A 12,512-nucleotide genomic window follows, 5' to 3' on the forward strand; every position below is an offset into this window, starting at 1 on the left:
AGATACAGAATCTGTGTACACAATTACAGACCGTGCCCACAGACTGTGAATTTCAACCTGTAACAATTTTCACTACCAGGTCATAAAAAGGAGGTTTCAGATATGGAAAAGGCGCAGGGACAGTCAATACAACTGTGTATAGGGAAAATCCATTACATTTGTTTTAACCAGGACGATGATTTCATATACTTTCATTAATAACAGACGGTCGTAATGGAGACTAATGGGCATAGTCTAACAGCCTAGAAAGGAAATTAATGCTTTTGTTTGACCAATCTCCCCTAAAGGTGAAATGTGCTTTTCCAGCCACACAATCAGCTCGGGACAGTTAAGTCAATTGACAAAGGAGGAATATTTCCCCCTTCACTTTAATGGTTCTCTATAGCAACAACTCGGCCCAAGCAAATGTTGCATTTCAGGAGCTGAAAGGATGAGACCCTGTAATGTGACATCACACACTGTGGACAGTGATGAAAGTGCCTTTAAGCAATAAGATGCTATCAAGAGAAGACTTGATACATTGGCGTTCAATTCAGTGTGATGTTGAAGTGGCGGGAATTTGTACCCGGAGCTATTCAATTGTCCCAATCACGCCCTGATGCAGGTTATGGCACCTAAAGCCGGGTGTTGAGTCACTACAACCTGCATTCTCCAACTTAAGTGCTGGCCGCTATGCTGTTAGCGCACGTGCCAAGCCGGAAACCACCAATGCGGTCCTAATTTAGTTGGATTTCTGCTCGCACCTCGGGAGGGTGCGAGCAGAAAACCTCTAGTCGGGGGTTAACAGCGCAACCAATTGAATAACTCCGGGAACTCATTCCCGGCGCTATTCAACATCGCACTGAATTGAATCACCCTCTTTGTGACACAACTCATGTTGCTTATGTAAGCTCTGATGTGCTTCCCAAACGTACACAAGCTTCTTAACCACAAAGCAAGTGCGCAAACTTTAATGAGTAGCACTGGCCTTAAAGCATCTGGAGGATATATACGATCACATCCAACGTGGCACAAGCTCAGGCACGTTAATAAATGCTTACAAGCCAAAAAATATAAGTGCTCATCGATAGCCTGGGTGTATCGACCACATCAATGAAAATTTCATTAATGAGGGGCGCGCCATCCATCTGAAGTGATCCGGTAGCCGACTGACGTTATCAAATTAGAACGGCTGTCAACACCGGTACTGTATAAAACAAAAACTTTTCAATCTTCTGGAATAATGAGCAGGATCCTAATGTGAGGCATCCACATCGAGTTTAGAACAAAATTATCCAGGCATTTTTCAGCAATTGTTTTCAATCTAAATATTAAGCTACCAGAGAGAGCTGTCCAAGCGCAATACAGCAGGGGTCACCCTCCGTCCAACAAAAACAGCACTTCCCGGAGATCTCACCGCTTCCATTTCACTCTGGCAAAGGAACAGCAAGTGCTACATTTAAAAAATTAAAGGGAAAAAATATTGTTCTTCTGGAGTACGAGGTCTCTGGCACTTATAACTAGGTGTTACTTCATTTTTAAATCATTTTTTGGGCAGTCAATTAAAGATTAGCTCTGGATAACATTTTAAAGGAATGGAGGATTAAATTCTCAAACTTTTACCAAGATGTACATCCTTTGGTTATTTTGGGATCCTATCATGGCCGACGACTTCCAGGAAAATATTCCAGCTGAAATCCCAGTGCTTGAGTAAGGCTCATGTCTAATCAGATACAGATGGCACAGCAATAAGTCATCCACTTTGTACCTCCAGCTGTAACATTACATATCTGGGAGACAGCGCAGGTGCATTTCATCATGTTGGCTTCTCACCAAAGAAGTCTGATCAAGTAAACAGGCTTTATATTACTACGGGGGTAATAAAGGTTTTGCTTCATGCCATTATATTGCAATTTAGGAATTTGCAGGTCATAGTGACACCTCAGCCTCTACATGACAGGCACTCATATCAAAAATTGAATCCATGCAGACATTCTTTATATCCGTAGAGCACATATGGATAATGTTATCCATCTAGGCATCCCCAAAGCCTAGTCGGTGAGGGCTGCAGCACTGTGCATCTCAGCAATGGGAGATACGCTCTTCTAAGCTCACGATGACATAACATACAGATGTGCCCTCAAAGGCCTAGCATATATACGCCATAGGAAGTAGGGCCATAGGGAGTAGGTTACCGTAATTTTCTTTATATTTGCATTTTAGTCACATCGCAGAATCAGGGCAAAGCCGCTGACGGATACTGGGCTGAGACTAACTGCACAGGAATTGGTTCAGCGCACATACTAAAACCGCAGATGACGCACAAAACGGAAGGATAAAGAGCTGATTGTACACATCATGGAACAACGCTGGAGCCATGCTGGCACAAAGCATCACATACATTAGCCTTCAGTAACGAGTACAGCAATCAGTACACATGAAAGATCGTGCATCACTGGGCTGAAATATATACATGAATGAACTGGGGTGGTCATGCTCAGCTAAATGTTCCCATCCTTCCCCCTGCTGCTTCCGTTTGCCACGTTAGGACAGGTGCATCTCCGACTGGCAGCTCCTGTGCGATAACTTTCCAGGATTACAGCGCGTCAGTTACAGGGATTTGATACCACTCACCATAAAAAAAAAAATACTTCCTCTCTTCTTAACGTCCCTTACATCAATTATACAAATGGGTTGGGTACAGAACGTTGGCATCCTGACAGGGTTAGGAAACAGACATGTCCGTTAGTCAGGGCCGTAGCTAGGGTAGTGCGGCCGATGCCATCGCACAGGGCACCACAGGTCAGGGGCCGCTGTTTGGGCCTGTCAAATTTCTGTTTATTATCATTCTTGCTTGTAGCTTCCTCTTATTTTATCCCCAGCATCTCCTGGCCTCCCCTATCTCTTCCCTGACCCTTCCCCATGAGGCCATGGCCCTCTCTCAGGTGCACTATATTATGTCCCTATTTATCCCCAGCATCTCCTGGCCTCCCCTATCTCTTCCCTGGCCCTTCCCCATGAGGCCATGGTCCTCTCTCAGGTGCACTATATTATGTCCCTATTTATCCCCAGCATCTCCTGGCCTCCCCTATCTCTTCCCTGGCCCTTCCCCATGAGGCCATGGCCCTCTCTCAGGTGCGTTATATTATGTCCCTATTTATCCCCAGCATCTCCTGGCCTCCCCTATCTCTTCCCTGGCCCTTCCCCATGAGGCCATGGCCCCCTCTCAGGTGCACTATATTATGTCCCTATTTATCCCCAGCATCTCCTGGCCTCCCCTATCTCTTCCCTGGCCCTTCCCCATGAGGCCATGGCCCTCTCTCAGGTGCACTATACTATGTCCCTATTTATCCCCAGCATCTCCCGGCCTCCCCTATCTCTTCCCTGGCCCTTCCCCATGAGGCCATGATCCTCTCTCAGGTGCACTATATTATGTCCCTATTTATCCCCAGCATCTCCTGGCCTCCCCTATCTCTTCCCTGGCCCTTCCCGATGAGGCCATGGCCCTTTTTTGGGTGCATTATGTCCCTTTGAAAAATGAGGGGGGGCGCCAATGCTCTTTCTGGCACAGGGCACCAAAAAGTCTAGTTACGGCTCTGCCGTTAGTATCCTACCCCTACACATAACCCTCCCTCCCTGCAGCCTAAACCTAGCATCCAGACATGCCAGGAACATAACTGCATCCCACGCAAATACAATTACAGCATGGCCAGGGTCCTGAATAAAAATTGTTTTGCGGTGGCGGGCTCCCATTACTTTTCGCGAATGTCGCGCTCAGTAAACAGGGTTTAGCTGTGTAAAGTGGCTAAACCCATTTAAAGTCTAGGCTACAGCGTCCAAACTACCATACTGACTTTTCGCCCATTTCTGCTTGCCACCTCTGGCGGGTGCGAGCAGAAATATAGGCACCCGTGGTATTCGTGCCTGTAGGCAACAATTAAATAGCGCAACAGAAACTGCGGCCATTTTAAAACAATTGAATCGATACCTTGGAGAGTGGTAATATCTGGGATGAATAGGAGAGGAGCTTCAGCCCAACTAGATGTTTCAGGAGCAGCTTCAACCCTTTTTAGCAGTGTTTTTTTCCTTAAGAGGTATTGGTCGTTTCTCAGGAAGACAACACCTCCACCAACAAAGCAGGTATGGTCACCCAAAGGCCTGGTAAGCATGACACGTATGCCATGGCCTTCAGTCATCAGTTCTAAACCCAATGAAGCCTCTACAGAATAAAAGTAAATATATATATATATATATATATATATCTATCTCCACCTCCCGTCTGCCACTATGCGGCTATTGGAACTCAATTTTGACTATATATGGCACTCCAAATCTATTACGTATTTAGGGATCCTAATCTCGAAGACGTACAGCCAGTTGTTTAAAGCTAATTATGTTCCCCTATTACAAAACCTCAGAACAGACTTGGCTAAATGGGTTCCCCTTTACATATCCTGGACTGGCAGAATAAATTAAAATTAATGTTTTGTCCAGGTTGCTTTACTTGTTCCAGGCAATTCCGATAGAGGTTTCCGGCCTCCTTTCTTCGTACTGTTCATATTTTATGTGGCACTTTCATATGGTCAGGTAAAAAAACCCAGGCTTTGTAGATTGAGCTTCGCAAAATCAGCGGTTAATGGGGGACTAGGGCTCCCTAACTTCGAGATGTATTTTCACACATCTCAGCTGAGCCACGTTACGGCCTGGCACATGCCTGAACGTTGTAAGAAGTGGGTATCCCTTGAAAATGATCTGGTTGGCCATCCGCTGGTCAGTTCTCTTCCATGGGTCCAGCTTCGGTCTATGATGTTCCCTGTGTTCATTCTGTCCTAGGAATGTGTGGGACAGTCTGAACAAAACATTGATTTGGTGCCTTATCCATCTCCCATGATCCCTCTTTGGCGTCATCCCCAATTTTTATTAGGATGTGTGACCTACCATATGAATCCCTGGGCCAAAGTGGGAATAACTAGATTCTTGTATATAGCTGGGGAATTTGCTCCCCCCCAAACTTCGCAGCGATATGTGATATACTCAGAATGCAGACTACGTACTATTTTGAATACTTACAAATTACCAGTTCCGTACACTCATTGGGGGCGATTCAAATGTTTTTTTGGGCGTGATAATTAATGAGCGCCCAGTTTGATATTTAATTGTTCTGGCCACTCATTAATTATCGCCCTCTTCGCCGACTAAAAGACTAGGTTTAGCCACCTAAAACGGCTAAACCTGTCTTAATTTCTGGTTAGGGCGTGCTATCTGCGGTTAGATCGCCCTAACCAGGGTGTTTCAGACGCGCTTCTGCTCGCGCACTCCTGAGTCCGTGCAGAAATGCCGGCGGCTATCGCGCCCTGACAAACAATTTAATTGCTCTGTCGGGCGTCTAAAAAAAAAAAAAAGCCACCGGCAGAACATTTGAATCGCCCCAATTAAGTGGAATAAGCTCAGGAAGCCCAGCCCCTTTGAACGCCTGAGTATTTGCGATCCAGGGTGCCATTTCCATTTTATATTCTCTTTTGGCCAACCCTCCCACTGATTTTAAAGAGCCCTTTGATCAGGCCTAGGAACGGGATTTGGGTCTAAATGGAGCTGATGAAGATTGGTCTAACATCAGACAATGGGTGTCCAAAACATCTATCAATACCAACTTCAAGGAAAATGCCTAAAAAATATATACACGGTGGTACATGGTCCCAGAAAATGTACATAATATCTTCCCATCCGCCTCAGACTTATTGTGGGACAAAAAGGCACATTTATGCACATCTAGTGGGACTGTCCTTTGATCCTACTGGAACAAAGCTCTTGCCCTTAAGGCTCTAGGTTCGCCCCCCCCACCCCACCCCACCCCAAAAGACCACCTGTATATCCTACTATGTAAACCTGAGAGGGATTTTGAAGCCCTTAAATAAACTTTGCAACCATATCTTTAATGCAGCCAAACATTTCATTGCTGCTAAATGGACGCATCCAGCTGCTCCTTCTTCACAGGCACTTAATAAAATATGGTTTACAGCTTCCATGGAATACATTACTGCCCTGCTCCCTGACACTTCGCATCCCTGGTACCTCTATTTCCACAGACAAATTCCTGGGTACTTTAGAATATCAGTTTGGTCATACTACAGATTGTGGGTTTATAGCCTTTTATTCCTTTCTACAGGTGAGGCTTATTCCAATTTGTATGTCTGTTTCCAGGGTTTAGTTGCATATAGCTTCAAACCCTTACTGAAGTCCTGCTTGGACGCCCAGCCGACTTATCGCACATTTCTGCTCACCACCTCAGGAGGCTACAAGCAGAAATGTGCCTAAACGCGGCTATGCACACCCTAACGGAGCATCGGGCGCCCATTAGTTCAGGCACCCTATAAAACAAACATACTGTTTCACAAAATTACCAGAACACTTCATAGCACCCACAAATTCTCTAAGCGCTGAATATTACGCATTTACCAAGGCAACAATGGAGCACCAGCCACAGGTACCATTCAGCCAATGCCCCTGAGTAAATATATTTTTTACAATAAACTTGAGTCCTTTCTAATGATTGACATTATCCCAGGGAGCGGAATTCTACAGAATTTACGCAGCGAAGAAGCTAAAATACAGAATGACAGTGTGACAACAGTATTAAACCAAACCGGACATAGAAAAATGCCACACGTCCAAACTTATATAAAAAACTACCAATAATACTGAGCACCAAGGTCACAAAACAATTCCAGAAGACATCACTATATAATGTAGGGCCGTTGTTTTGCCTAAACATTTACAGGTTGAGTCTCCCATATCCAAATATTCCGAAATATGGAATATTTTTAGCATGACTGAGAAAGTTAAACCTTTGCTTTCTGATGGTTCAATGTACACAAACTTTGTTTAAAGCACAAAATTATTAAAATACAGTATAAAAACCTTCAGGCTGTGTGTATGAGGTGTATATGAAACATAAATGAATTTCATGTATGTAGACAAACTTCTTTTAATGCACAAAATTATTAAAAATATTGTATAATATTACCTGCAGGCTGTGTGTGTATAAGGTGTATATCAAACATAAATGCATTATGTGTTTAGATTTGGGTCTCATTCCCAAGATATTATGGTATGCAAATATTCCAAAAATACAGAATATTCTGATATCCAAAATACCCCTGGTCCCGAGCATTTTGGATATGGGAGACTCAACCTGTATAACTTACTGTGGAGCCGTGAGAACCTTAAACTGAGGCAAGAGGTACTTAAGTCTTTTGAAGAAAACTGAAAATAAAATGACATTTCGAAATAATACAATATCTAGGGCTCGATTCTATTCTGCGCGAAGTGAATAGCTCCGGGAATCAGCTCCCGGAGCTATTCAATACACCGTGCAGCTAACCCCGACTAAGGATTTCTTCTCGCATCCCTCAGGGGATGCAAGCAGAAATCCGACAAAAGTCCCAGCGCAAGGCTGCTTTCTGCCCATCGCGCCTGGAAAACAGCATTGCGCCAGGAAGTTAGGTCGGGGAATGCCCGTTCTCGTGCCTTAAACAGGGTGTTTAGTCGGTGAATACCCGTTCTCGAAACTAAACACCACGCACAATTGAATAGCTCCGGGAACTATCTTCCGATGCTATTTACATCGCGGGCAATTGAATCGAGCCCCTATTATACAAACTATGACACGCACATTCAAGAAAACACAACAGGCAAGAAGTGTGATCTATGGCTAGTAGGAATGAAGTATCTGGGAAAATACTAATAATATGTGATGTCATGGATGTGGCTGAATTTCTATAATAAAAGCACTTTATCATTTTTATAATAAATAATTGATTCTATAATTCTCTAGAATTTCTATAATAAAAGACCAACTGATTTAATCACGTCTTTGTAGGAACGCATAGGAGGGCGATTCAATTGCTTTTACCCGCAGTTGCTACTAATGGGCGCCAGGCGGAGCAATTCTATTGCTGCTCTGTTCAGTCGCAAATGAGGTGGCGAGCATAAAATGTGCAAAAAGCACTGGTTTCAGGGGCGCTAACCAAGACTTTAGACTGATACAGCCATTTTCCATGGCTAAATCCAGTCTATTTGGGCACGACATGCGCAAAAAAAAAAGGCATAGTCACCCCCCAAAAAAACAATAAAAAATATTGCACCCCGATCACTCTAGACAAGAGATCGACAAAACAATTCAATCGTCCTCATAGCAACAAAGGAAAAAAAAAAAGTAAAACAAAGAAAAGTGAAAATGTTAAACTAAAAGGCCAAGATACACACTATGGCCAACTGCAAATACTGTATATATGTAATAACGAGTAATGCCGCAGAGACCATTTTGCAGGCCAAAATTGAAGAAGCCAGGCGGCAGGCAAATGTATATGCTCCAATAACCATTTAGCTGCACTGGAAGTGAATGTTGCTTAGTTTGTACACCATCTCTGTGTACATAGTAAAGAGACTAGTAAACAGTAATGATTACTTAAGGAGGAATCAAAAGACAAAGCAAAGGCTTGTACGTTACATAGCTGCAAATACCTTCAATATAACATCCTACTCTAACCCAATACGCAGAACATAAATTACACAATGCCGGCCGCCAAGATTGACCCAGGAACACATTTCAAATAAAAACTATAAAATGTAAAAAATAAAAGTCTAAGGGGGTATTTATCAAATTGTAAAAAAAAATAATTACCAACCAATCAGCTCCTAACATTTGATATAAACAGCCTGCAAAATGTAAATTGGAAGCCGATTGGTTAGTACTCTCACCACTTTCTCTCTCTCCCAGCTTTGATACTAAATGCGTCAATTTATTACAAACTTTTCACCATCTATGAAACACATTTGACTTCAAGGCCCGTATTCAATTTGAGCAGAGCCACGATACTTTTTCGACCTCCCGGACTTTTCACCTACTTTGCAAGCAGAAAAGTATCGTGTGCGCTCCCGCGTATCACCATATTCAATTTGACAGTAGGCGAAAACGGGACCTGGCAAAACTTTTAACAAGCGGAAAGTCCTGTCAGATTTGGGGAAATCAGCCTGACACCCCCCAAAAGATGCTCTGACATGGGGGTTAGCTATGGTACCCCCCAATTTGGCTTGCTGAAGGTATTTGGTGTTTTTAAACGGGCTGAATAGCTGCTAAATAGCGTTTTTCTATACCTGATGCAGAATAGTATTCAGGAGGGTTTTTTGCGGAAAATAACTTATCCCAGCAAATTTGGGGTACTAATAAAAAGGGGGTCAGCATATTTAAAAGTTGATAAAGGTAAGTTTAAAAAATCATGAAAAACCCACCTTCCGCAAATACCTGCAACGAAAATAACACCTGGGACATACTTGGGGACCCCCCCCCCAGAGTAAAGTTCACTAGTTTTAAACTTTGTACCCCAACTTTTTTTTTTTCCCCCTTTTTCAAAGTCATTTTTTGGGGTGTCCTTAAGTGGTTTTTTTTTTTCATTTTGACAGTTTACCTTTGGGGGACTGTCTGAAGGCTGCACTGGGGTTCCCGCAACGTTGCACCCCAAAACCCCAATTCTGCACTTTTTTCCGCCTGCTATTCATAGGCGATACTTTACCGCCGATTACATTGCCTTTCCGCCGATTACATTGCATTGCCTTTCCGCCTATTACATTGCATTGCCTTTCCGCCTATTACATTGCATTGCCTTTCCGCCGATTACATTGCATTGCCTTTCCGCCGATTACATTGCATTGCCTTTCCGCCGATTACATTGCATTGCCTTTCCGCCGATTACATTGCATTGCCTTTCCGCCGATTACATTGCATTGCCTTTCCGCCGATTACATTGCATTGCCTTTCCGCCTATTACATTGCATTGCCTTTCCGCCGATTACATTGCATTGCCTTTCCGCCTATTACATTGCATTGCCTTTCCGCCGATTACATTGCATTGCCTTTCCGCCTATTACATTGCATTGCCTTTCCGCCTATTACATTGCATTGCCTTTCCGCCTATTACATTGCATTGCCTTTCCGCCGATTACATTGCATTGCCTTTCCGCCTATTACATTGCATTGCCTTTCCGCCTATTACATTGCATTGCCTTTCCGCCTAAGTGGAAAGTCTTTCAAATTGAAAACGGAGTAAAATCAAAACAGGCGAAAAGGTCATTGGCGAAAAGTTTTCGCCAAAAACACGCGAAAACGGCTTTCCGCTCCAAATTGAATACAGCCCTAAGTCTCCATTTCACCTGGTTGTAATCAACGCAGACCCTGTGTAATTCAGAGAGTGTGTGTGTGTATATATCTATATATACATACACGCGTATCTCACAATTGTAGACGTGCAGTGGTGTGTGTGTGTGTGTGTGTATATATATATATATTATATATATATATATATATATATATATATATATATATACATACACATACACTTATACACACACCCACACAGTGACCCCGTTTGGTGGAATTAGGGGGCAGAGCCCCGGGCCGGGGTAACACGCACACAGAAAGCCCCGGGCCGGGGTAACGCTGTATACAGACCCTGTGTGTGTGTGTCCCAGGCCCGGCCGCTGGAGAGACCCCGAGACCCCCCCACACCGGGGCACGGAGGCTCAGGCCGGCTCCCCCGCCACCCTCCCCGGTATCCCCCGGGGCCTGGGGGCCGGGGAATCTCTCCGGGGGACCCCAGGGGCCCTGTGTGACCCGGCAGCTTGGGCGCAGCGAGGCCGCAGACTCCCAGTTACCGTTCGGGGGCGAGTTCTCGTGGTGTTTTGTGGGCGATAATGGCGTCCTTCCTCGCGAGAGAATCCAGGGCCTGCCCGCGCCTCTCTCCTCCTCACACAGCCGCCGCTGCCCACTGCGCCTGCGCGCCCTGCCACCGGGCTGCGCATGCGCTGAGGGAGGCCAACAGATGCCCTCTGCTGGCCAGTTCGGCGCACAGCATCTACCATCATCTTTATCATCAATCATTGCACAGTAATTCCAATGGTCTGCTAGCAGGGTGCTGGAGGTGTTATCTATATATGTTGTCCTCCTATAATACTGTACATGTACTGTAAAGTAATTCACATGGTCTGCTAGCAGGGTGCTGGAGGTGTTTTCTATATATGTTGTCCTCCTATAATACTGTACATGTACTGTACAATCATTTCCATGGTCTGCTTGCAGGGTGCTGGAGGTGTTTTCTATATATGTTGTCCTCCTATAATACTGTACATGTACTGTACAGTCATTTCCATGGTCTGCTTGCAGGGTGCTGGAGGAGTTTTCTATATATGTTGTCCTCCTATAATACTGTGCATGTACTGTACAGTCATTTCCATGGTCTGCTTGCAGGGTGCTGGAGGTGTTTTCTGTATATGTTGTCCTCCTATAATACTGTGCATGTACTGTACAGTCATTTCCATGGTCTGCTTGCAGGGTGCTGGAGGTGTTTTCTGTATATGTTGTCCTCCTATAATACTGTGCATGTACTGTACAGTCATTTCCATGGTCTGCTTGCAGGATGCTGGAGGTGTTTTCTAAATATGTTGTCCTCCTATAATACTGTGCATGTACTGTACAGTCATTTCCATGGTCTGCTTGCAGGATGCTGGAGGTGTTTTCTAAATATGTTGTCCTCCTATAATACTGTGCATGTACTGTATAGTCATTTCCATGGTCGGCTTGCAGGGTGCTGGAGGTGTTTTCTATATATGTTGTCCTCCTATAATACTGTACATGTACTGTACAGTAATTCACATGGTCTGCTAGCAGGGTGCTGGAGGTGTTTTCTGAATATGTTGCCAATTTATTAGAAGAAATAATGTATAAATAATAGATATGCAAGTATATATAATGTAATTATTATTTTTTGGTACTTGTGTACTTTACGGACTCATTGCAGAGAGAACCCAAGTGTCCTACACTTATTATTATTATCAATCATGATAATGTCTAAATCCCCTTCACGGAGAGGACCCTGACATCATCAGCCAGTGTCCAGCGTCATTCCCAGTGTCCAGCGTCATTCCCTACCATCCAAGTGGGCATAGAGGGGGAATATAACCTTGTAGCGAGCCCGAAGCGTTGCGAGCGCAGCAAGAGGACAATTTTCTTCTTTAGGTGGGGACAACTTTTCGGTACTTGTGTACATGAAGTACACAAGTACCATTTAAAACATTCATTGGGTTCTCTCTGCAATGAGTCCGTAAAGTACACAAGTACCAATTTTTTTTCTATAGCTCCACCCCCCAGTAGCTCCTTCCAAAGCTCCTGAATCTGAGAGAGAGAGAGAGAGAGAGAGAGAGAGAGAGAGAGAGAGAGAGAGAGAGAGAGAGAGAGAGAGAGAGAGAGAGAAAAAAACAATGCAAACAAGCAGCGGTAGAATGTGTGAATAAGCGATTTGAATTCCTGCGAGTGCCGCTGATTGTTTGTATCGGTTGTCTGTGAATCTGTTCTAGGGAGCACCGTAGCATCGTGAATGTAAGGAGGAGAGAGCCGGACTGAATTGGACTAATATATATATCAGAGGTGTCAACGGGTCTGTTGACGGCCGGTGCGCAGTCTGGCTATTCCTGTGCACTCG

At 44.3% G+C, this 12,512-nt stretch overlaps 1 protein-coding gene across 1 annotated transcript in view; it reads right to left on the reverse strand.

Moving 5' to 3' along the window:
- Positions 1-10,772, reverse strand: part of BANP (BTG3 associated nuclear protein) — a 493,255-nt gene extending 482,483 nt beyond the window's left edge. Inside the window, exon 1 of the mRNA XM_088447981.1 lies at positions 10,690-10,772. The gene's annotated coding sequence lies outside the window, so the exon portion shown is untranslated. The remainder of the gene's footprint in view (positions 1-10,689) is intronic.
- Positions 10,773-12,512: the final 1,740 nt, after the last annotated feature.

The sequence above is a fragment of the Taudactylus pleione genome, unplaced genomic scaffold (assembly GCF_031769625.1).
Source record: "Taudactylus pleione unplaced genomic scaffold, aTauple2 ptg000447l, whole genome shotgun sequence".
In the NCBI taxonomy this organism is placed as follows: domain Eukaryota; kingdom Metazoa; phylum Chordata; class Amphibia; order Anura; family Myobatrachidae; genus Taudactylus; species Taudactylus pleione.